The sequence below is a fragment of the Cibotium barometz genome, chromosome 27, assembly GCF_041138505.1.
Source record: "Cibotium barometz isolate CiBa-2024 chromosome 27, ASM4113850v1, whole genome shotgun sequence".
Lineage (NCBI taxonomy): Eukaryota > Viridiplantae > Streptophyta > Polypodiopsida > Cyatheales > Cibotiaceae > Cibotium > Cibotium barometz.
In genome coordinates this window covers 3,339,411-3,363,642 of record NC_141072.1, presented here as the reverse complement: position 1 = coordinate 3,363,642, position 24,232 = coordinate 3,339,411, and positions in this window count along the sequence as shown.

Genomic DNA, 24,232 nt, shown 5'->3' with positions numbered 1-24,232 from the left:
AAAAAGATGCATGAGCATGGTAAATGGCGGAAATTTCCAACAGTGGCCCAAACGACACCGAAGAGGCATGAAATTCGAATCATGCATGGACAAATGTGTGGCAAGCAACCCATATCTTTCTTGTTGTAATCAGATACGATTCGGCCTCATTTCAAATCTGAAACTCTGTTATGGCGATTTTGCACTATCTTCGCCGGGATCCAACTTTGACGCGCACGGAGAAGGGATTGAGATTCCCAAATCCATGCATGGAGTGATGTGGACATAGAGAAACTTCCCTAGAACAAGTCCGTGTGGTCCGTTCTCTAATGGCGTCCTGGATCCTCAACTTCTAAACTGTCCGAATCCGGGTTCTCAAAAAAGATGCATGAGCATGGCAAATGGCAGAATTTCCAACCGTGGCCCAAACGGCACCGAAGAGGCATGAATTTGGAATCATGCATGGACAAATGTGTGGCAAGCAACCCGGATCTTTCTTGTTATGTTCAGATGCGATTCGGACTCATTTTGGATCCGAAACCCTGTTATGGCGATTTTGCACTATCTTTGCCGAGAAGTGATTGCGATTCCCAAATCCATGCACGAAGTGATGTGGACATAGATCAGCTTCCCTAGCACAAGTCTGTAAGGTCCGTTCTATGATGGGGTCCCGGATCCTCAACTTTTAACTATTCGAATCTCGGTTCTCGAAAAAGATGCACAAGCGTGCCAAATGGCAAAAATTTCCAACCGTGGCCCAACGGCGCCGAAGAGGCATGAAATTCAAATCATGCAATGATGGACAAATGTGTGGCAAGCAACCCGGATCTAGCTGTGTACCATGCAGATCAACAAAACCAATTACTCAAAGAAGAGACCTACTTCACATGACGAGAACCAAGGAGCTACAATTGCATGCGATCTAGCTCTACCATGTGGGGGAGCTAGAATGCATCGATCTAGCTATGTACCATGCAGATCAACAAAATCAATTACTCCAAGAAGAGATCTACTTCACATGACAAGAACCAAGAAGCTAGAATTGCATTTGATGTAGCTCTACCATGTGGTAGAGCTGTATCCAACCTAGACCACATCGTAGAGCTAGACTGCTTTGAGGTCTAGCTCTACTATGTGGTGGAGCTAGAATTGCATTTGAGGTCTAGCTCTACCATGTGGTAGAGCTAGAATGCATTGATCTAGCTGTGTACCATGCAAATTAACAAAACCAATTACTCCAAGAAGAGACCATGACGAGAACCAAGGAGATAAACAAGTGTGTTGAATGGCGCTGGGATCCAACTTTTATGCGTTGGGAGAAGTGATTGGGATGCCCAAATCCATCCACGGAGTGATGTGGACATAGAGCACAAGTCCGTGTGGTCCGTTCTCTGATGGTGTCCCGGATCCTTAACTTCTACTAACTATCCAAATCTGGGTTCTCGAAAAAGATGCACGAGCATGCCAAATGGCAAAAATTTCCAACTGTGGCCCAAACGGCACCGAAGAGACATGAAAATCAAATCATGCATGGACAAATGTGTGGCAAGCAACCCGGATCTTTCTTGTTGTGTTCAGATGCGATTCGGAATCATTTCGGACCCAAAACTCTTTTATGGCAATTTTGCACTATCTTCATCGGGACCCAACTTTGATGCGCTGGGAGAACTGATTGCGATACCCAAATCCATGCACGGAGTGATGTGGACATAGAGCAACTTCCCTAGCACAAGTCCATGTGGTTCGTTCTCTGATGGGGTCCCGGATCCTCAACTACTAAAACTGTCCGAATCTCGGTTCTCGAAAAAGATGCACGAGCGTGCCAAATGGCGGAAATTTCCAACTGTCGTGGCCCAAACGGTGCCGAAGAGGCATGGAATTCGAATCGTGCATGGACAAATGTGTGGCAAGCAACCCGGATCTTTCTTGTTGTGTTTAGATGCGATTCGGACTCATTTCGGATCTAAAACTCTGTTATGGGGATTTTGCACTATCTTCACCGGGACCCAACTTTGATGTGCTGGGAGAACTCATTGCGATGCCCAAATCCATGCACGGAGTGATGTGGACATAGAGCAACTTCCCTCTAGTACAAGTTCGTGTGGTCCGTTCTCTAATGGGGTCTCGGATCCTCAAATTCTAGCTATCCGAATCCGGATTCTCGAAAAAGATGCACGAGCATGGTAAATGGCGGAAATTTTGAACAGTGGCCCAAACGGCGCCGAAGAGGCATGAAAATCGAATCACACATGGACAAATGTGTGGCGCAACCCGGATTTTATTATTGTGTTCAGATGCGATGCAGACTCATTTCTTGCGGACTCATCTCGGTCGTAAAACTCTGTTATTGCAATTTTGCACTATCTTCATCAGGACGCAACTTTGATGCATTGGGAGAAGTGATTGCGATGCCCAAATCCATGCACGGAGTGATGTGGACATAGAGCAACTTCCCTAGCACAAGTCCGTGTGGTCCGTTCTCTGATGGGGTCCCGGATCCTCAACTTCTAACTATCCGAATCCAGGTTCTCAAAAAATATGCACGAGCGTGGTAAATGGCAAAAATTTCCAACAGTGGCCCAAACGACAATAAAGAGGCATGAAATTCGAATCATGCATGGACAAATGTGTGGCAAGTAACCCGGATCTTTCTTGTTGTGTTCAGATGTGAATTGGGGACTCATTTCGGATCCGAAACTCTGTTATGGCGATTTTGCACTATCTTCGCCGGGACCTAACTTTGACGCGCTGGGAGAAGTGATTGCGATGTCCAAATCCATGCACGAAGTGATGGACATAAAAAAACTTCCCTAGCACAAGTCCAAGTGGTCCGTTCTCTGACGGGGTCCCAGATCCTCAACTTCTAACTGTCTGAATCTGGGTTCTCGAAAAAGATGCACGTGCCTCCCAAATGGCGGGAATTTCCAACCGTGGCCCAAACGGCACCAAAGAGAGATGAAAATTGAATCATGCATGGACAAATGTGTGGCAAGAAACCCAGATCTTTCTTGTTGTGTTCAGATGCGATTCGGACTCATTTTGGATCCGAAACTCTGTTATGGCGATTTTGCACTATCTTCACCGGGACCCAACTTTGACGTGCTGGGAGAAGTGATTGCGATGCTCAAATCCATGCACGGAGTGATGTGGACATACAAAAACTTTCCTAACACAAGTCCGCATGGTCCGTTCTCTAATGGGGTCCCGAATCCTCAACTTCTAACTGTTCGAATCAGGGTTCTCGAAAGATGCACGAGCGTGGTAAATGGCAAAAATTTCCAACAGTGGCCCAAACGACGCTGAAGAGGCATGAAATCTGACTCATGCAAGGGCAAATGTGTGGCAAGCAATCGGGATCTTTCTTGTTGTGTTTTGATGATGCGATTCAGACTCATTTCGGATCCGAAACTCTGTTATGGCGATTTTGCACTATCTTCGTCTCGAGACCCAACTTTGACGTGCTGGGAGAAGTGATTGCGAAGCCCAAATCCATGCACGGAGTGATGTGGACATAGAGCAACTTCCCTAGCACAAGTCCGTGTGGTCCATTCTCTGATGGGGTCCCGGATCCTCAACTTCTAACTGTCCGAATCCGAGTTCTCGAAAAAGATGCACGAGCATGCGCCAAATGGTGGAAATTTCTAACCGTGGCCCAAACGGTGCTGAAGAGGCATGAAATTCGAATCATGCATAAACAAATGTGTGGTAAGCAACCCTGATCTTTCTTGTTGTGTTCAGATGCGATTCAGACTCATTTCGGATCCGAAACTCTGTTATGGCAATTTTACACTATCTTCGTCTCGGGACCCAACTTTGACGTGCTGGGAGAAGTGATTGCGATGCCCAAATCCATTCACGGAGTGATGTGGACATAGAGCAAATTCCCTAGCACAAGTCTGTGTGGTCCGTTCTCTGATGGGGTCCCGGATCCTCAACTTCTAACTGTCCGAATCCGAGTTCTCGAAAAAGATGCACGAGCGTGTGCCAAATGGTGGAAATTTTCAACCGTGGCCCAAACGGTGCTGAAGAGGCATGAAATTTGAATCATGCATAAACAAATGTGTGGTTAGCAACCTAGATCTTTCTTGTTGTGTTCAGATGTGATTCCGACTCATTTCGGATTCGAAACTCTGTTATGGCGATTTTCTACTATCTTCGTCTCGGGACCCAACTTTGATGCGCAGGGAGAAGTGATTGAGATGCCCAAATCCATGCATGGAGTGATGTGGACATAGAGCAACTTCCCTAGCATAAGTTCGTGTGGTCCGTTCTCTGATGGCGTCCCGGATCCTCAACTTCTAACTGTCCGAATCCAGGTTCTCAAAAAAGATGCACGAGCGTGGCAAATGGCGGAATTTCCAACCGTGGTCCAAATGGCACTGAAGAGGCATGAAAATCGAATCATTCATGGACATGTGTGGCAAGAAACCCGGATCTTTCTTGTTGTGTTCACATGCGATTCGGACTCATTTCGGATCCGAAACCCTATTATGGCAATTTTGCACTATCTTTGTCGAGAAGTGATTGCAATTCCCAAATCCATGCACGGAGTGATGTGCACATAGAGCAACTTCCCTAGCACAAGTTTGTGTGGTCCATTCTCTGATGGGGTCCCGGATCCTCAACTTCTAACTGTTCGAATCTGGGTTCTCGAAAAAGATGCACGAGCGTGCCAAATGGTAAAAATTTCCAACCGTGGCCCAAACGGCGTCGAAGAGGCATGAAATTCGAATCATGCATGGACAAATGTGTGGCAAGCAACCCGGATCTAGCTGTGTACCATGCAGATCAACAAAACCAATTACTCTAAGAAGAGACCTACTTCACATGACGAGAACCAAGGAGCTACAATTGCATCCGATCTAGCTCTACCATGTGGGGGAGCTAGAATGCATCGATCTAGCTATGTACCATGCAGATCAACAAAATCAATTACTCCAAGAAGAGATCTACTTCACATAACAAGAACCAAGAAGCTAGAATTGCATTTGATCTAGCTCTACACGTGGTAGAGCTGTATCCAACCTAGACCACATTGTAGAGCTAAACTGCTTTGAGGTCTCTCTCTACCATGTGGTGGAGCTAGAATTGCATTTGAGGTCTAGCTCTACCATGTGGTAGAGCTAGAATGCATTGATCTAGCTGTGTACCATGCAAATCAACAAAACCAATTACTCCAAGAAGAGACCATGACGAGAACCAAGGAGATAAACAAGTGTGTTGAATGGCACTGGGATCCAACTTTCACGTGTCGGGAGAAGTGATTGCGACGCCCAAATTTATGCACGGAGTGATGTGGACATGGAGCAACTTCTCTAGCACAAGTCCCTGTGGTCCGTTCTCTGATGGGGTCCCGGATCCTCAACTTTTAACTGTCCAAATCCGAGTTCTCGAAAAAGACGCACGAGCGTGTCAAATGGTGGAAATTTTCAACCGTGGCCCAAACGGTGCCGAAGAGGCATGAAAATGGAATCATGCATGGACAAATGTATGGCAAGCAACCCGGATCTTTCTTGTTGTGTTCAGATGCGATTCGGACTCATTTCGGACCCGGAACTCTGTTATGGCGATTTTGCACTATCTTCGCCGGGACCCAACTTTGACATGCTAGGAGAACTGATTGCAATGCCCAAATCCATGCAAGGAGTGATGTGGACATAGAGCAACTTCCCTAGCACAACTCCGTGTGGTTTGTTCTCTGATGGGGTCCGGGATCCTCAACTTCTAACTGTTCGAATCCGGGTTCTCGAAAAAGATGCACGAGCGTGCCAAATGGCAAAAATTTCCAACCGTTGCCCAAACGGCGCCGAAGAGGCATGAAATTCGAATCATGCATGGAAAAATGTGAGGCAAGCAACCAAGATCTAATTGTGTACTATGCAGATGAACAAAACCAATTAGTCTAAGAAGAGACCTATTTCACATGACGAGAACAAGGAGCTACAATTGCATGCGATCTAGCTCTACCATGTGGTGGAGCTAGAATGCATCGATTTAGCTGTGTACCATGCAGATCAACAAAATCAATTACTCCAAGAAGAGATCTACTTCACATGACAAGAACCAAGAAGCTTGAATTGCATTTGATCTAGCTCTACCACGTGGTAGAGCTGTATCTAACCTAGACGACATCGTAGAGCTAGACTGCTTTGAGGTCTAGCTCTACCATGTGGTGGAGCTAGAATTGCATTTGAGGTCTAGCTCTACCATGTGGTAGAGCTAGAATGCATTGATCTAGCTGTGTACCATGCAAATCAACAAAACCAATTACTCCAAGAAGAGACCATGACGAGAACCAAGGAGATAAACAAGTGTGTTGAATGGCGCTGGGACCCAACTTTGACGTGCTGGGAGAAGTGATTGCGATGACCAAATCCATGCACAGAGTGATGTGGACATAGAGCAACTTCCCTAGCGTGGCCCATTCTCTGATGGGGTCTTGGATCCTCAACTTCTAACTGTCCGAATCCGGGTTCTCGAAAAAGATGCATGAGCGTGCCAAATGGCAAAAATTTCCAACTGTGGCCCAAACGGTGCCGAAGAGGCATGAAAATCAAATCATGCATGGAAAAATATGTGGCAAGCAACCCGGATCTTTCTTGTTGTGTTCAGATGCAATTCAGACTCATTTCGGACCCGAAACTCTATTATGGCAATTTTGCACTATCTTTGTCGGGACCCAACTTTGACGCGCTCGGAGAACTGATTGTGATGCCCAAATCCATGCACGGAGTGATGTGGACATAGAGCAACTTCCCTAGCATAAGTCCGTGTGGTCTGTTCTCTGATGGGGTCCCGGATCCTCAACTTCTAACTGTCCGAATCCGGGTTCTCGAAAAAGATGCACGAGCGTGCCAAATGGCGGAAATTTCCAACCGTGGCCCAAACGGCGTCGAAGAGTCATGCAATTCGAATAATGCATGGACAAATATGTGGCAAGCAACCCAGATCTTTCTTGTTGTGTTCATCGGACCCGAAACTCTGTTATGGCGATTTTGCACTATCTTCCCTGGAACCCAACTTTGACGCGCTGGGAGAACTGATTGCGATGCCCAAATCCATGCACGGAGTGATGTGGACATAGAGAAACTTCCCTAGCACAAGTCCCTCTGGTCCGTTCTCTCATGGGGTCCCAGATCCTCAACTTCTAACTGTCTGAATCCAGGTTCTCGAAAAAGATGCACGAGCATGCCAAATGGCAAAAATTTCCAACCGTGGCCCAAACGACGCCCGAAGAGGCATGAAAATTTGAATCATGCATGGACAAATGTGTGGCAACCAACCCGGATCTTTCTTGTTGTGTTCAGATGCGATTCGGACTCATTTCGGATCCGAAACTCTGTTATGGTGATTTTGCACTATTTTCGTTGGGACCCAACTTTGACGTGCTGGGAGAAGTGATTGCGATGCCCAAATCCATGCACGGAGTGATGTGGACATAGAGCAACTTCCCTAACACAAGTCCGCGTGGTCCGTTCTCTGATGGGATCCCGGATCCTCAACTTCTAAAACTGTCCAAATCTGGGTTCTCAAAAAAGATGCACGAGCGTGGTAAATGGCAGAAATTTCCAACAGTGGCCCAAACGGCACCGAAGAGGCATGAAATTCGAATCATGCATAAACAAATGTGTGGCAAGCAACCCGGATCTTTCTTGTTGTGTTCATATGCGATTCGGACTCATTTCGGATCCGAAACTCTGTTATGACAATTTTGCACTATCTTCGCCTGGGACCCAACTTTGACGCACTGGGAGAATTGCTGTGATGTCCAAATCCATGCACGGAGTGATGTGGACATATAGCAACTTCCCTAGCACAAGTCCATGTGGTCCTTTCTCTGATAAGGTACCAAATCCTCAACTTCTAACTGTCCGAATTTGGGTTCTCGAAAAAGATGCACGAGCGTACCAAATGGCAGAAATTTCCAACCGTGGCCCAAACGGCACCGAAGAGGCAGGAAAATCGAATCATGCATGGAAAATTGTGTGGCAAGCAACCCGGATCTTTCTTGTTGTGTTCAGATGTGATTCGGACTCATTTCGGATCCGAAACCCTGTTATGGCAATTTTGCACTATCTTCGCCGCGACCCGGGTTCTCGAAAAACAGGAGCGTGGTAAATGGTAGAAATTTCCAAGAGTGGCCCAAACGGCGCCAAAGAGGCATGAAATTTGAATCATGCTTAGACAAATGTGTGGCAAGTAACCCGGATCTTTCTTGTTGTGTTCAAATGCGATTCAGACTCATTTCGGATCCGAAACTCTGTTATGGCGATTTTGCACTATTTTCACTGGGACCCAACTTTGACGTTCTGGGAGAAGTGATTGCGATGCCCAAATCCATGCACGGAGTGATGTGGACATAGAGCAACTTCCCTAACACAAGTCCGTGTGGTCCGTTCTCTGATGGGATCCCGGATCCTCAACTTCTAAAACTGTCCCAATCCGGGTTCTCAAAAAAGATGCACGAGCGTGGTAAATGACGGAAATTTCCAACAGTGGTCCAAACGGCGCCAAAGAGGCATAAAATTCGAATCATGCATAAACAAATGTGTGGCAAGCAACCCGGATCTTTCTTGTTGTGTTCATATGCGATTCGGACTCATTTCAGATCCGAAACTCTGTTATGACAATTTTGCACTATCTTCTCCTGGGACCCAACTTTGACGCGCTGGGAGAATTGCTGTGATGTCCAAATCCATGCATGGAGTGATGTGGACATATAGCAACTTCCCTAGCACAAGTCCATGTGGTCCGTTCTCTGAATGGGGTCCCGGATCCTCAACTTCTAACTGTCCGAATCCGGGTTCTCGAAAAAGATGCACGAGCGTGCCAAATGGCAGAAATTTCCAACCATGGCCCAAACGGTGCCGAAGAGGCATGAAAATCGAATCATGCATGGACAAATGTGCGGCAAGCAACCTGAATCTTTCTTGTTGTGTTCAGATGGGATTCAGACTCATTTCGGATCCGAAATCCTGTTATGGCGATTTTGCACTATCTTCGCCAAGACTCGGGTTCTTGAAAAAGATGCACGAGCGTGGTAAATGGCTGAAATATCCAAGAGTGGCCCAAACGGCGCCAAAGAGGCATGAAATTTGAATCATGCTTGGACAAATGTGTGGCAAGCAACTCGGATATTTCTTGTTGTGTTCAAATGCGATTCGGACTCATTTCGGATCCGAAACTCTGTTATAGCGATTTTGCACTATCTTCGCCAGGACCCAACTTTGACGCACTGGGAGAGGTGATTGCGATGCCCAAATCCATGCACGGAGTGATGTGGACATAGAGCAACTTCCCTACCACAAGTCCGTGTGGTCCGTTGTCTGATGGGGTTCCGGATCCTCAACTTCTAACTGTCCGAATCCGGGTTCTCGAAAAAGATGCACGAGCGTGGCAAATGGCAAAATATTCCAAGAGTGGTCCAAACGGCACCGGAAGAGGCATGAAATTCAAATCATGCATGGACAAATGTGTGGCAAGCAACTCAGATCTTTCTTGTTGTGTTTAGAAGCGATTCGGACTCATTTTGGACCCAAAACTGTGTTATGGCGATTTTGCACTATTTTCGTCGGGACCCAACTTTGACGTGTTGGGAGAAGTGATTGCGATGCCCAAATCCATGCACGGAGTGATATGGACATAGAGAAACTTCCCTAGCACAAGTCCGTGTGGTCCGTTCTCTGATGGGGTCCCAGATCCTCAACTTCTAACTGTCCGAATCCGGGTTCTTCAAAAAGATGCACGAGCGTGCCAAATGGCGGGAATTTCCAACCGTGGTCCAAACGACGTCGAAGAGGCATAAAAATCAAATCATGCATCGACAAATGTGTGGCAAGCAACCCGGATCTTTCTTGTTGTGTTCAGATGTGATTCGGACTCATTTCGGATGCGAAACCCTGTTATGGCGATTTTGCACTATCTTCGCCGACCCGAGTTCTCGAAAAAGATGCACGAGCGTGGTAAATGGCGGAAATTTCCAAGAGTGGCCCAAACGGTGCCAAAGAGGCATGAAGTTTGAATCATGCTTGGACAAATGTGTGGCAAAAGCAACCCGGATCTTTCTTGTTGTGTTCAAATGCGATTCGGACTCATTTCAGATCCGAAACTCTGTTATGGCGATTTTGCACTATCTTCGCCGGGACCCAACTTTGACGCGCTGGGAGAAGTGATTGCGATGCCCAAATCCATGCACGGAGTGATGTGTACATAGAGCAACTTCCCTACCACAAGTCCGTGTGGTCCGTTGTCTGATGGGGTCCTGGATCCTCAACTTCTAACTGTCCGAATCCGGGTTCTCGAAAAAGGTGCACGAGCGTGGAAAATGGCAAAATATTCCAACAGTGGTCCAAACGGCACCGAAGAGGCATGAAATTCGAATCATGCATGGACAAATGTGTGGCAAGCAACCCGGATCTTTCTTGTTGTGTTTAGATGCGATTCGGACGCATTTCGGACCCCAAAACTATGTTATGGCGATTTTGCACTATCTTCGCCCCGGGACCCAACTTTGACGTGTTGGGAGAAGTGATTGCGATGCCCAAATGCATGCACAGAGTGATATGGACATAGAGCAACTTCCCTAGCACAAGTCCGTGTGGTCCGTTCTCTAATGGGGTCCCAGATCCTCAACTTCTAACTGTTTGAATCCGGGTTCTTGAAAAAGATGCACGAGCTGTTAAAATTTGAGCTAAATGATGAGCTATGGTGGATCAAACACTAGAATCAGCATAATTAACAAAGTGATTAGCAAGTGATTAAGACGTAATTAGTGAATAATTAGCACATAAATTAATGTAGGCATGGATACTCAAAAACCAGCAAATTCTCATTAGGGCTATGCCTCAATTTATAGTGTTTACATCAAGCATCAAATCCCCTTGATTTCTCCATGATTCACTCCCTGAATATCTCCACCTCTTGCCTGATTCTCTCCACCTCTTCTCTTTTCCCTGAATATCTCCCAGAATATCTCCACACTCCTAAATTCCCTCATGCTACCCATTATTCTCTCCCAGTAGATTCTCCTAACCTTTTCACAGGTTCTTTCACAATTACATCTCCTCTTTTACAGCCTCTATCCAAGAGCTTGTTCCCACACACACCCTTTTCACTTGTATATTTCAACACCTCCCCTCAAGTGAATAATCCTAACACACCTGGACCCTGTATCAAGTTTCCCTCTTACTTGATAGCCCGCGACCAGTGCCTCAAGTCCCTAAACTCCATAGTCCTTGACACTCTCTCTCTCTATGTGTCCAAGGCTACTATAAGTGCCCGTGACCTTGACTAAAGTGTTCACACATACATCTACCACTTGGCCTACATCATCAGTGGCTCAGAGGTGGTTTTACTTTATTGGGGCAGGTTACATTGGGTTGTGGGTTCTCTCTCTCTCTCTCTCAGAAAAGATGATCCGACTCCACTTCTCTTGGAGCCTCCATGAAGTTTGCCGATGTCGTTCCTTCTTCACTGGGTTTGCTGTAGCAATCTCTCGCCATGTGTCCTGGCTTTCCACATTTGTGGCAAGTGAAGGTCCTCCCTCCTACTCTGCCTCTTCCTCGTCCTCGTCCTCGAGAGAATCCTCCTCGGGTGAAGAATGCTTTTTCCTCTCCTGCTGTTGAGTCGAGCTCTTTCTTCTCTTTGCCTCTGCTCTCTTGCTCCAGTAGAGCTGCTTCTATCTCGTGTATCTTCAGTTCAGGCACATTCTTTAGTGTTGCTACAATGTTTTCATAATCTCCTTTATCCACACTCTTCAAAAGTACAGCTAATGCTTCATCATCTTCTACCTTTTTGCCAATAGCTGCCAGCTGTTGCTTAATACTTTTATATTTGTTCAAGTGTGTGATTAAAGGTTCACTTTCCTTCATGTCCAGTTTGTAGAATTGCATTAATAGATTTATCTTGGAATTTTTTGCTTGTGTACCAAATAATTTATTGAGTTCATCCCATGCATCTTTTGCCCACTGTATCCCTGTGATATGATGAATGATCTCATCATTTAAACTGAGTGCAATAAGCCCCAATGCTTTTTCATTCCTACTCTTCCACTCATTTTCCCCTCTCTCTGGGCATTCATCTCTCCCTTCAACTAATCCCCACAGATTTTTCCTCATCAGCAAATACATGGTTTTTGTTTGCCATGTATAAAACTGTTCTCCATTAAATTTGGCTATTTCCTGTGCTGAATTCATGGTGATGTGAAGGGGGTCTTACCTCTTGATCCAAATTCAAGATTCAAGGGCAGTGTCTACCCTTTTACAACTCAATCTGGTGTTTAATAGATGATTACAACAATTTTATCAGCATAAAATCACCAGAAATTACATTAAATTGAGAGTAACCAATTTGTATGGGATGGTTGGAGTATCAAACCAACTCTGATTTGCAATCTGAAGCTTTAGGGATCTGTATCAGATACCTAATGGTTAATTTGAACCCTCAATTGCACCAAAGTACAGTGATTAGCACTGATTAATCACTGATTAGCAAATTAATGCTCTGGTTTGTGTGCAGAAAACAGAGTATGCGGGGAGCTCAGATCTGGTGCCTTCCACTTCAAATGAGCTCAAATGCTTTCAAAGGCATCAATAGCAATGAGTCTAGTAGAGGATTAAGCCAAGAAACACAAGATTTGACCAAATAATGAAAGCTTAATCTCTGTTTTACCAAAGTCACCTGCAGATTTGATGAAGAGCTTTGATCTCAATGTAGACTTGATGAAACTCAATTCTGACTTCACCAGCTTGTAGAGCATGCTTGATTACCCCTTGGGCTAAGAGGAATTAGAGAGCTTTGACCTGTGGAAGTTGCAATGTCACAAACATCTCAGAAAAAAGGCGCCGGCAAAAATTGCAATTTCTCCTAATTTCTTTGGCGGTTTGCTGCGCCGTTTCGATGGGCTGGTAGCCAAGAGTGTTGGCTAGCTTAAGCTAAGAGGGCATAGCCTAATATTCAGTGTGCATGGAGAATAGAGTCCTCCGGGGGTGAAGGGGAAGAGTGAAAACTCACTAAAAATTTGATTTTTTGCTAATTATCTTACTAATCCTGATTAATTCACTAATGGGCTCATAAATCTGGTTGATTCTAGGCATGGCTCTGATACCATGTTAAAATTTGAGCTAAATGATGAGCTATGGTGGATCAAACACTAGAATCAGCATAATTAACAAAGTGATTAGCAAGTGATTAAGACGTAATTAGTGAATAATTAGCACATAAATTAATGTAGGCATGGATACTCAAAAACCAGCAAATTCTCATTAGGACTATGCCTCAATTTATAGTGTTTACATCAAGCATCAAATCCCCTTGATTTCTCCATGATTCACTCCCTGAATATCTCCACCTCTTGCCTGATTCTCTCCACCTCTTCTCTTTTCCCTGAATATCTCCCAGAATATCTCCACACTCCTAAATTCCCTCATGCTACCCATTATTCTCTCCCAGTAGATTCTCCTAACCTTTTCACAGGTTCTTTCACAATTACATCTCCTCTTTTACAGCCTCTATCCAAGAGCTTGTTCCCACACACACCCTTTTCACTTGTATATTTCAACACGAGCGTGCCAAATGGTGGGAATTTTCAACCGTGGTCCAAACGGCGTCGAAGAGGCATAAAAATCGAATCATGCATCGACAAATGTGTGGCAAGCAACCCGGATCTTTCTTGTTGTGTTAAGATGCGATTCGGACTCATTTCGGCGGATGCGAAACTCTGTTATGGCGATTTTGCACTATCTTCGTTGTCGGGACCCAACTTTGACGCGCTGGGAGAACTGATTGCGATGCCCAAATCCATGCACGAAGTGATGTGGACATAGAGAAACTTCCCTAGCACAAGTTCGTGTGGTCCGTTCTTTGATGGGATCCCGGATCCTCAACTTCTAACTGTTCGAATCCGGGTTCTCGAAAAAGATGCACGAGCGTGCCAAATGGCGGAAATTATCAACCGTGGCCCAAACGACGCCGAAGAGGCATGAAAATCGAATCATGCATGGACAAATGTGTGGCAAGCAACAAGGATCTTTCTTGTTGTGTTCAGATGCGATTTGGACTCATTTCGGATCCGAAACTCTTTTATGGTGATTTTGCACTATCTTCGTTGGGACCCAACTTTGACGTGCTAGGAGAACTGATTGCAATGCCCAAATCCATGCACGGAGTGATGCAGACATAGAGCAACTTCCCTATCACAAGTTTGTGTGGTCCATTATCTGATGAGATCCCGGATCCTCAACTTCTAACTATCCGAATCCGGGTTCTCGAAAAAGATGCACGAGCATGCCAAATGGCGAAAATTTCCAACCGTGGCCCAAACGGTGCCGAAGAGGCATGAAATTTGAATCATGCATGGACAAATGTGTGGCAAGCAACCCGGATCTTTCTTGTTGTGTTCAGATGCGATTCGGACTCATTTCGGACCCGAAACTCTGTTATGGCGATTTTGCACTATCTTCCCTGGAACCCAACTTTGACGTGCTGGGAGAACTCATTGCGATGCCCAAATCCATCCACAGAGTGATGTGGACATAGAGCAACTTCCCTAGCACAAGTCCCTATGGTCCGTTCTCTGATGGGGTCCCAGATCCTCAACTTCTAACTGTCTGAATCTAGGTTCTCGAAAAAGATGCACGAGCGTGCCAAATGGCAAAAATTTCCCACCGTGGCCCAAACGTTGCCGAAGAGGCATGAAAATCGAATCATGCATGGCAAAATGTGTGGAAACCAACCCGTATCTTTCTTGTTGTGTTCAGATGCGATTCGGACTCATTTCGGATCCGAAACTCTGTTATCGCGATTTTGCACTATTTTCAGCCGGACCCAACTTTGACGTGCTGGGAGAAGTGATTGCGATGCCCAAATCCATGCACGGAGTGATGTGTACATAGAGCAACTTCCCTAACACAAGTCTGTGTGGTCCATTCTCCGATGGGGTCCCGGATCCTCACTTCTAAAACTGTCCAAATCTGGGTTCTCAAAAAAGATGCACGAGCGTGGTAAATGGCAAAAATTTCCAGCAGTGGCCCAAACGGCGCCGAAGAGGCATGAAATTCGAATCATGCATACACAAATGTGTGGCAAGCAACCCGGATCTTTCTTGTTGTGTTCATATGCGATTCCGACTCATTTCGGATCCGAAACTCTGTTATGGCGATTTTGCACTATCTTCGTCGGGACCCAACTTTGACGCGTTGGGAGAAGTGATTGGGATGCCCAAATCCATGCACGGAGTGATATGGACATAGAGAAACTTCCCTAGCACAAGTCTGTGTGGTCCGTTCTCTGATGGGATCCCAGATCCTCAACTTCTAACTGTCCGAATAATCCGGGTTCTTGAAAAGATGCACGAGCGTGCCAAATGGCGCGAATTTCCAATCGTGGCCCAAACGGCACCGAAGAGGCGTAAAAATCCTATCATGCATGGACAAATGTGTCGCAAGCAACTCGGATCTTTCTTGTTGTGTTAAGATGCGATTCGGCCTCATATCGGATCCGAAATTCTGTATGGCGATTTTGTACTATCTTCGTCGGGACCCAACTTTGATGCACTGGGAGAAGTGATGGCGATGCCCAAATCCATGCACGAAGTGATCTGGACATAGAGAAACTTCCCTAGCACAAGTTCATGTGGTCCGTTCTTTGATGGGGTCCCGGATCCTCAACTTCTAACTGTTCGAATCCGGGTTCTCGAAAAAGATACACGAGCATACCAAATGGCAGAAAATTCCAACCGTGGCCCAAACGGCGCCGAAGAGGCATGAAATTCGAATCATGCATGGAAAAATGTGTGGCAAGCAATCTGGATATAGCTGTGTACTATGTAGATCAACAAAACCAATTACTCTAAGAAGAGACCTACTTCACATGATGAGAACAAGGAGCTACAATTGCATTCGATCTAGCTCTACCATGTGGTGGAGCTAGAATGCATCGATCTAGCTGTGTACCATGCAGATCAACAAAATAATTTACTCCAAGAAGAGATCTACTTCACATGACAAGAACCAAGAAGCTAGAATTGCATTTGATCTAGCTCTACCACGTGGTAGAGCTGTATCCAACCTAGACCACATCATAAAGCTAGACTGCTTTGAGGTCTAGCTCTACCATGTGGTGGAGCTAGAATTGCAGTTGAGGTCAAGCTCTACCATGTGGTAGAGCTAGAATGCATTGATCTAGGTGTGTACCATGCAAATCAACAGAACCAATTACTCCAAGAAGAGACCATGACGAGAACCAAGGAGATAAACAAGTGTGTTGAATGGCGCTGGGACCCAACTTTGATGCGCTGTGAGAAGTGATTGCGATGCCCAAATCCATGCACGGAGTGATGTGGACATAGAGCAACTTCCCTAGCATGGTCCGTTCTCTGATGGGGTCCTGGATCCTCAACTTCTAACTGTCCGAATCCGGGTTCTCGAAAAAGATGCACGAGTGTGCCAAATGGTGAAAATTTCCAATCGTGGCCCAAACGGTACCGAAGAGGTATGAAAATGGAATCATGCATGGAAAAATGTGTGGCAAGCAACCCGGATCTTTCTTGTTGTGTTCAGATGCAATTCGGACTCATTACGGATCCGAAACTCTGTTATGGCGATTTTGCACTATCTTCGCTGGGACCCAATTTTGACGTGCTAGGAGAAGTGATTGCGATGCCCAAATCCATGCACGGAGTGATGTGGACATAGAGCAACTTCCCTAGCACAAGTCCATGAGGTCTATTCTCTGATGGGGTCTCAGATCCTCAAGTTCTAACTGTCCGAATCCAGGTTCTCGAAAAAGATGCACGAGCGTGGCAAATGGCAAAATATTGCAACAGTGGCCCAAACGGCACCAAAGAGGCATGAAATTCGAATCATGCATGGACAAATGTGTGGCAAGAAACCCGGATCTTTCTTGTTGTGTTTAGATGCGATTCGGACTCATTTCGGACCCGAAAATGTGTTATGGCGATTTTGCACTATCTTCGCCGAGACCCAACTTTGACGCGTTGGGAGAAGTGATTGGGATGCCCAAATCCATGCACAGAGTGATATAGACATAGAGAAACTTCCCTAGCATAAGTCCATTTGGTGAGTTCGCTGATGGGGTCCCAGATCCTCAGCTTCTAACTGTCCAAATCCGGGTTCTTGAAAAGATGCACGAGCGTGCCAAATGGTAGGAATTTCCCACCGTGGCCCAAACGGCACCGAAGAGGCGTAAAAATCGAATCATGCATGGACAAATGTGTGGCAAGCAACCCGGATCTTTCTTGTTGTGTTAAGATGCGATTCGGACTCATTTCGGATCCGAAACTCTGTATGGCGATTTTGCACTATCTTTGTCGGGACCCAACTTTGATGCGCTGGGAGAAGTGTTGGCGATGCCCAAATCCATGCACGAAGTGATCTGGACATAGAGAAACTTCCCTAGCATAAGTTTGTGTGGTCCGTTCTTTGATGGGGTCTCGGATCCTCAACTTCTAACTGCTCGAATCCAGGTTCTCGAAAAAGATACACGAGCGTGCCAAATGGCAGAAATTTCCAACCGTGGCCCAAACGGCACCGAAGAGGCATGAAATTTGAATCATGCATGGAAAAATGTGTGGCAAGCAATCTGGATATAGCTGTGTACTATGCAGATCAACAAAACCAATTACTCTAAGAAGAGACCTACTTCACATGACGAGAACAAGGAGCTACAATTGCATCCGATCTAGCTCTACCATGTGGTGGAGCTAGAATGCATCGATCTAGCTGTGTACCATGCAGATCAACAAAATCAATTACTCCAAGAAGAGATCTACTTCACATGATAAGAACCAAAAAGCTAGAATTGCATTTGACCTAGCTCTACCACGTGGTAGAGCTGTATCTAACCTAGACCACATCATAGAGCTAGACTGCTTTGAGGTCTAGCTCTACCATGTGGTGGAGCTAGAATTGCATTTGAGGTCAAGCTCTACCATGTGGTAGAGCTAGAATGCATTGGTCTAGCTCTGTACCATGCAAATCAACAAAACCAACTACTCCAAGAAGAGACCATGACGAGAACCAAGGAGATAAACAAGTGTGTTGAATGGCGCTGGGACCCAACTTTGACGCGCTGTGAGAAGTGATTGCGATGCCCAAATCCATGCACGGAGTGATGTGGACATAGAGCAACTTCCCTAGCATGGTCCGTTCTCTGATGGGGTCCTGGATCCTCGACTTCTAACTGTCCGAATTCCGGTTCTCGAAAAAGATGCACGAGTGTTTCAAATGGTGAAAATTTTCAATCGTGGCCCAAACGGTGCCGAAGAGGCATGAAATGGAATCATGCATGGAAAAATGTGTGGCAAGCAACCCGGATCTTTCTTGTTTTGTTCAGATGCAATTCGGCCTCATTTCAAATCGGAAACTCTGTTATGGCAATTTTGCACTATCTTCGCCGAGACCCAACTTTGACGTGCTGGGAGAACTGATTGCAATGCCCAAATCCATGCACGAAGTGATGTGGACATAGAGCAACTTCCCTAGCACAAGTCCGTGTGGTCCATTCTCTAATGGGGTCCCAGATCCTCAACTACTAACTGTCTGAATCCGGGTTCTCCAAAAAGATGCACGAGCGTGCCAAATGCCAAAAATTTTCAATAGTCGTGGCCCAAACGGCACCGAAGAGGCTGGCAATTTTGCACTATCTTCACCGGGACACAACTTTGACGCGCTGGGAGAACTCATTGCTATGCCCAAATCTATGCACAGAGTGATGTGGACATAGAGCAACTTCCCTAGCACAAGTCCGTGTGGTCCGTTCTCTAATGGGGTCCCGGATCCTCAACTTCTAACTGTCCGAATCCGGGTTCTCGAAAAAGATGCACGAGCGTGCCAAATGGCAGACATTTCCAACAGGCTTGGCTTGTGAGGATAAAGCTCATATTGATGGTTCCTTCAATGAGGAGTAGCATTTGTAGATTCAATATTGACAATGTGGATTTTTAGGTTAGTATAACTCTAATATCCAAAAGAGATGTACTTTGGTATCTTCTTTATTTTTTATTTTCACTTATTGAATGAAATTTTTCTTTGTGCCTCCTATATTTTTTTGATATAATAATGTTTCTATCTTATTTGTTCAATTGTTTCATAAATTTTGTGCAGTGTACAACTCAATTGGTGTATGTCCTTGCAAAGAAACAAATACCACTTTCTTATTAATGGTGTTTATCAACACCACCTTCCTACATGATTATCAAACTCCTTTCAAATATGTTTATGCACAAATACTAATACCACTTTTTTGGTTTGAATGGTGATTATCAACACTCCCTTCCTCCGTTCTATATTAAGAAATTCCACAATAACTTTTCCCACATTAAGTGGGAAATTCCCATAATACATGAAACCTCTCAATTTCAAAATTCCCATAATGCAAGATTTTTCCCATAATACCTTATACGGTTTTTTATGGGGATACTTGCTTGTATTGTTGATGCTTGCATGTTTGATTATTATTGTGTGTACATGTTAAGGATGGTGATGATCTAGCTTCTCCTCTCCTCTCCCCTCTCTTGTCTCTCTACCATGATCCCTCTTATCATGGAGTGAAGGGTGAGCTTTCCATAGCTCCCTCTTTCCTTTCTCTTCACCTAGATCTTGAATCTCCACTTGGGTGTGACACAAGTGGTGGTTGGACTGAGCCCCTAGTAGCGGCCTCACAAAGGGGAGTTAACTCGCAAATTAGGGTTGGCTATGTGCACATCTCCAACTTGACCCCTACATGGTTGTTTCTCTTCTTCTTTCCCTCTCTTGTGTGTAAGGTTGTATGTTTAGCTAGCTTACATTCCTTTGTATTTTCATCTTGGAGCTTTACCATGCCAGTCTTATCCTTAAAATTATCATATTTCTATTATCCCTTATTTTGCCTCTTCTCTTGGGAGCTTTGGAGCTTCTCTCTTTTCCAACCTCTCTTGGAGATTGCTCTGTCTCTCTTGGTGGCCAAGGAATTGCTTGGGGGCTTCACTTCTAGCCAAAGAATCAAGCCAAAGGTAATCCTATTTTAATGGTTTTTTTTCAATTATCTCAATGATTTTCTTCTTCTCAACCCCTCTCAATCTTGAGAAGCTTTCAAAGCAATGGTTTTTTCTTCAAATCAAGCTTTTCAAAGATTCATATTTTCATTTACAAGTTTTCAATTTGATTAGAAAATTGAATATTATCTAGTAATTGCAGAGAAGCTATGGCAAAATGTTTCAGAAAAAAAGATAAATCTTAGTTTTATGCATATTTTAAATAAAGAAAAAAGAAGTATTCCTATCATATTCTAGGTTTAGATAATTTATGCAAAAAGAATGGTTTTTATCATATTCATGGAAAATACTTTTTTAGTATTTATGCATAATTATTTAATTAAGAGAAAAGAAGAATTTTGGATAAATTTATTTTTATGCATTCTGATGTAAAAAGAGGAATCCCCATGATATTTAACATCCAAACAATTAAATGTTAAAAGAGGATTTTTTGGCATAATTCAAAATATGAGTATTTATCAAAAGTGGAATTCTGAGTATTATCATTTTCTTAAGAAATATGGGTAAAATTGATTATCATTTTCTTAAGAAATATGGGTAAAATTGATTTTGTAAATCCCATGAATCTTTTATTCAAAAAGAAGAATATTGAATATATCTTATTTTGAAAAATTTAAGAAAGAATGTGAAAATATCCATCGAGAAAACTTGGAAAATTCTTAATCACAAAAAGGAAATCTGGAATCTTGGGAGGATCAAGGATCCAATAAGTAAACAAAAATTTAGAATTAGTCTTCATTAATGAAGCTTAAGAAATAAAAACACAATATATAAATGCTCTTTCTGAGTTTTTACTATAAAATTCTAATAAGGTTCATTTTGCCTTTTTAAACCTTCAACACTATGATACATAGATTTAATGGCATCTAGAAAAAGTTACCTTCACCTAAGCCAAGCAATTGGCAAAAACTTAAAAAAGTTCTATCAATATCAAAAGTAGAGTAACCGTCTAAATGGATGTGATGTGATGTGGATCTGAATAGATGTAAATGGATGTAATAAGGATCTAAATAGATGTAAATGGATGTGGTGTGATGTGATGTGATGTAAATGGATTTGGATATATGTAAATGGATGTGATGTGATGTGGATGGATGTGAATGGGTGTGATGTGATGTAATGTGATGTGGTGTAAATGGATTTGGATAGATGTAAATGGATGTGATGTGATATGGATGGATGTGAATGGATGTGATGAGATGTGGATGGATGTTATGAGATGTGGATTGATGTAAATAGATGTGATGAGATGTGGATGGACGCGAATGGACGTGATGTGATGTGGATGGATATGACTGGATGGATATGACTGGATGTGATGTGATGTGGATGGATGTGATGAGATGATGGATGGATGTGAATGGATGTGATGTGATGTGGATGGATGTGAATGGATGTGATGTGATGTGGATGTTATGAGATGTGGATTGATGTGAATAGATGTGATGAGATGTGGATGGATGTGAATGGACGTGATGTGATGTGGATGGATATGACTGGATGTGATGTGATGTGGATGGATATGAATGGATGTGATGAGATGTGGATGGATGTGAATGGATGTGATGTGATGTGGATGGATGTGAATGGATGTGATGAGATATGAATGGACCTGAATGGATTTGATGAGATGTGAATAGATGTAATGTGAGATGAATGGATCTGAGTGGATGTGATATGGTGAGAGTGGATGTAAATGGATGAGAATGGATGTAGGATGATGGGAATGGATGTGGATGGTTGTGGAATGTGCGATGTGAATTAAAGTACAAGAATGTGGAATAATGAGAAATGACGTGGAACGATGTGGACAGATGGGAGTTGTTGGAAATTGTAATTGTATATGAAACCTATCTTTAAAAGATTGTTTTATGTCAAGAATGCTGGGAAGCATTTTGATTATCTTGTAGATTAAGGTCAGGACCTAAGTGATAAGGTTGCAACCAGCTGACGGAGAGTTAATGAAGGACATCTTGCATGGCAAGGTCGACCGAGGTCTTACTCACCAGCCTTCGGTAGCCTTCGGTTTGATCGAAATGGTGAGCTTGCGATATGGTGGATGAGGGACCAAGGAAGCAACCTATGAGTGAAGCGCTAGGTGACCTGCAAAGAAGGAGCCTAGAGGGTGCTGACCATACAGTGCTTGGGATCTGGGTCACCAAAGATACCCACGCATGCGTCGGGGAAGAAAAATGAGTTGGAGTTGTTTTCTGATCACAGGCATGGATCTGGTTGATTGACCTTCAACAGATGAGTTCATGACCCTTTTATATGGATCTTGTTGATTGATCTAGCTGATCTTCAATAGAGAGACCATCTGGATTTTTTATATGATTATATTCTTGGGTACTATGAGCTAGGAACTATCGAAAAGGCCTCTGAGTGAGCAAGTGCAAATGAGGAGACAAAGGTACTTGAACTTGACATGTCAATATTAGGTAATTTGGGAAAAATCTCACATTTTGGGAATCAATTACTCCATATAGTTTTGGACATATCTTAAATATACTAACTCCAAATTTGTCGGAGATCATAGATTTAGATTCTACTCTTCAAGATCTTTCCGATGATATGTCACATGAGGGGGTTTCGACAAACTTTTGGACAAGTTCACCATGCTCCCATTTTTCAAATGGGAATGGGATTTTTCCCAAATTATCTAATATGGTGTTTGACCATAATATTGACTTACACTTTCAAATGAAAATGACTTTCATTCAAAAGATAAGGTTCTTTTATAATGAGTGGATTGATTCCTTGAAGTGTGGTGAGAAAATTAATGAGAAGTTTTGAGCTGCACTTTGTGAAAAGTGTGGTCAAAAGAAAGGTGTTCATGGAGCAAGTCAGAAGCCCAATGTGAAACAATATGATAACTATTTTCAACGTGCCTTCCATGATGGAGAAATTTAGGATCTACAAGAAGATATTTTAAAGCTACATGAGCAGGGAAAGTTAAAAGGTCAAAAGTTAAGCAAATCGCATGTAGCTTCCAAAGGCAAAGGTGCCTCAAAAGTGACGATGCTTCAAAGCCTATTCCCAAAGAAATGAAGATAATCATGTGGAGATATTTGCAAGGAATTTGTGAGAAATCATTGATCATTGCAGTTCTCTCATGCATCAAGGGTGGAAGCATCTCTCTAGAGAAAATGGGAGAATAATTTGAAAGGTTTGCTTGTTAAATTGACTCTTTTATTTTTTGAGTTTTTACTTGTTTCATCAGCTCTAATTTCTTTGGTTGTCTATTAGGCAAAAAACCATGCTTCACATGCAGAGAATAATGATTGAAAAGTTGAATTGCTCTAATTGGGATGAGGTAGTGCTCTACCATCCAGACTCAAGCAAACCCCAAGTGTTGGAGAAGTACATGTTATTTGGTAACATGGTGAGTTGTTCTTTCATCTTGTCTGGATGATGGTAGTGCTCTACCCTTCAGACTCAAAAAACCCCAAGTGTTGGTGAAGTACATGTTATTTGGTAACACGGTGAGTTGTTCATCTTGCCTTCTCTTTCTCTTTTCTCTTTTCTAGTAGCATGACTAAAATTCAAGTGCATCCACCATGGTCTTTGAGGAAAAATGACTTTTGATGTCTTTTGGGTTGTGTCTTTGGCTTCAAGAATCCCAAGACAATGTTTTTATATGGTTTTAATGTGTCTTTGCTTTCTAGAATCCCAAGGGATTGTTAACCACTCAAGTTAACATGACCATTTGCGCGGCTACTACTCTTTTTTATAACTCATCTTTCTGTAACCGCGCTAAGTGCTTATTGTAAAAGATAAATGGGTTGACCAAGCTTACGGCTTGTGTAATTCTGGTCATAAGGAATTGATGTGTGTAGAGCTAGTTAAACTAGGAAGACTAGTTTTGGGCCCCCATTTGTAATTGGGCAGCCAGACATTGTAAATATGACCTCATGTATATAATACATTTCATGAAATATGAAAAGGGACAATCCCATTTGTCTTAATTGAGTTTTTTCTTCTCTGTCTCTCTATCTGAGAGAGGAGAGATAAAAATTTCTCAATTTTTTTGAATTAAAAACCCTCCCACATGTGAAGGCGCCTACCTCAAAGGTCTCCCCTTCCTTACCAAGGTGTCAAAAAATCATCATTTCTCCAATATATCTCATTTTTTTAGTAATATCTCTTAATTTTTAACTAATAAACCTTGTACTCAGTCAAGTCTTGATCTTATGTGAGCATTTA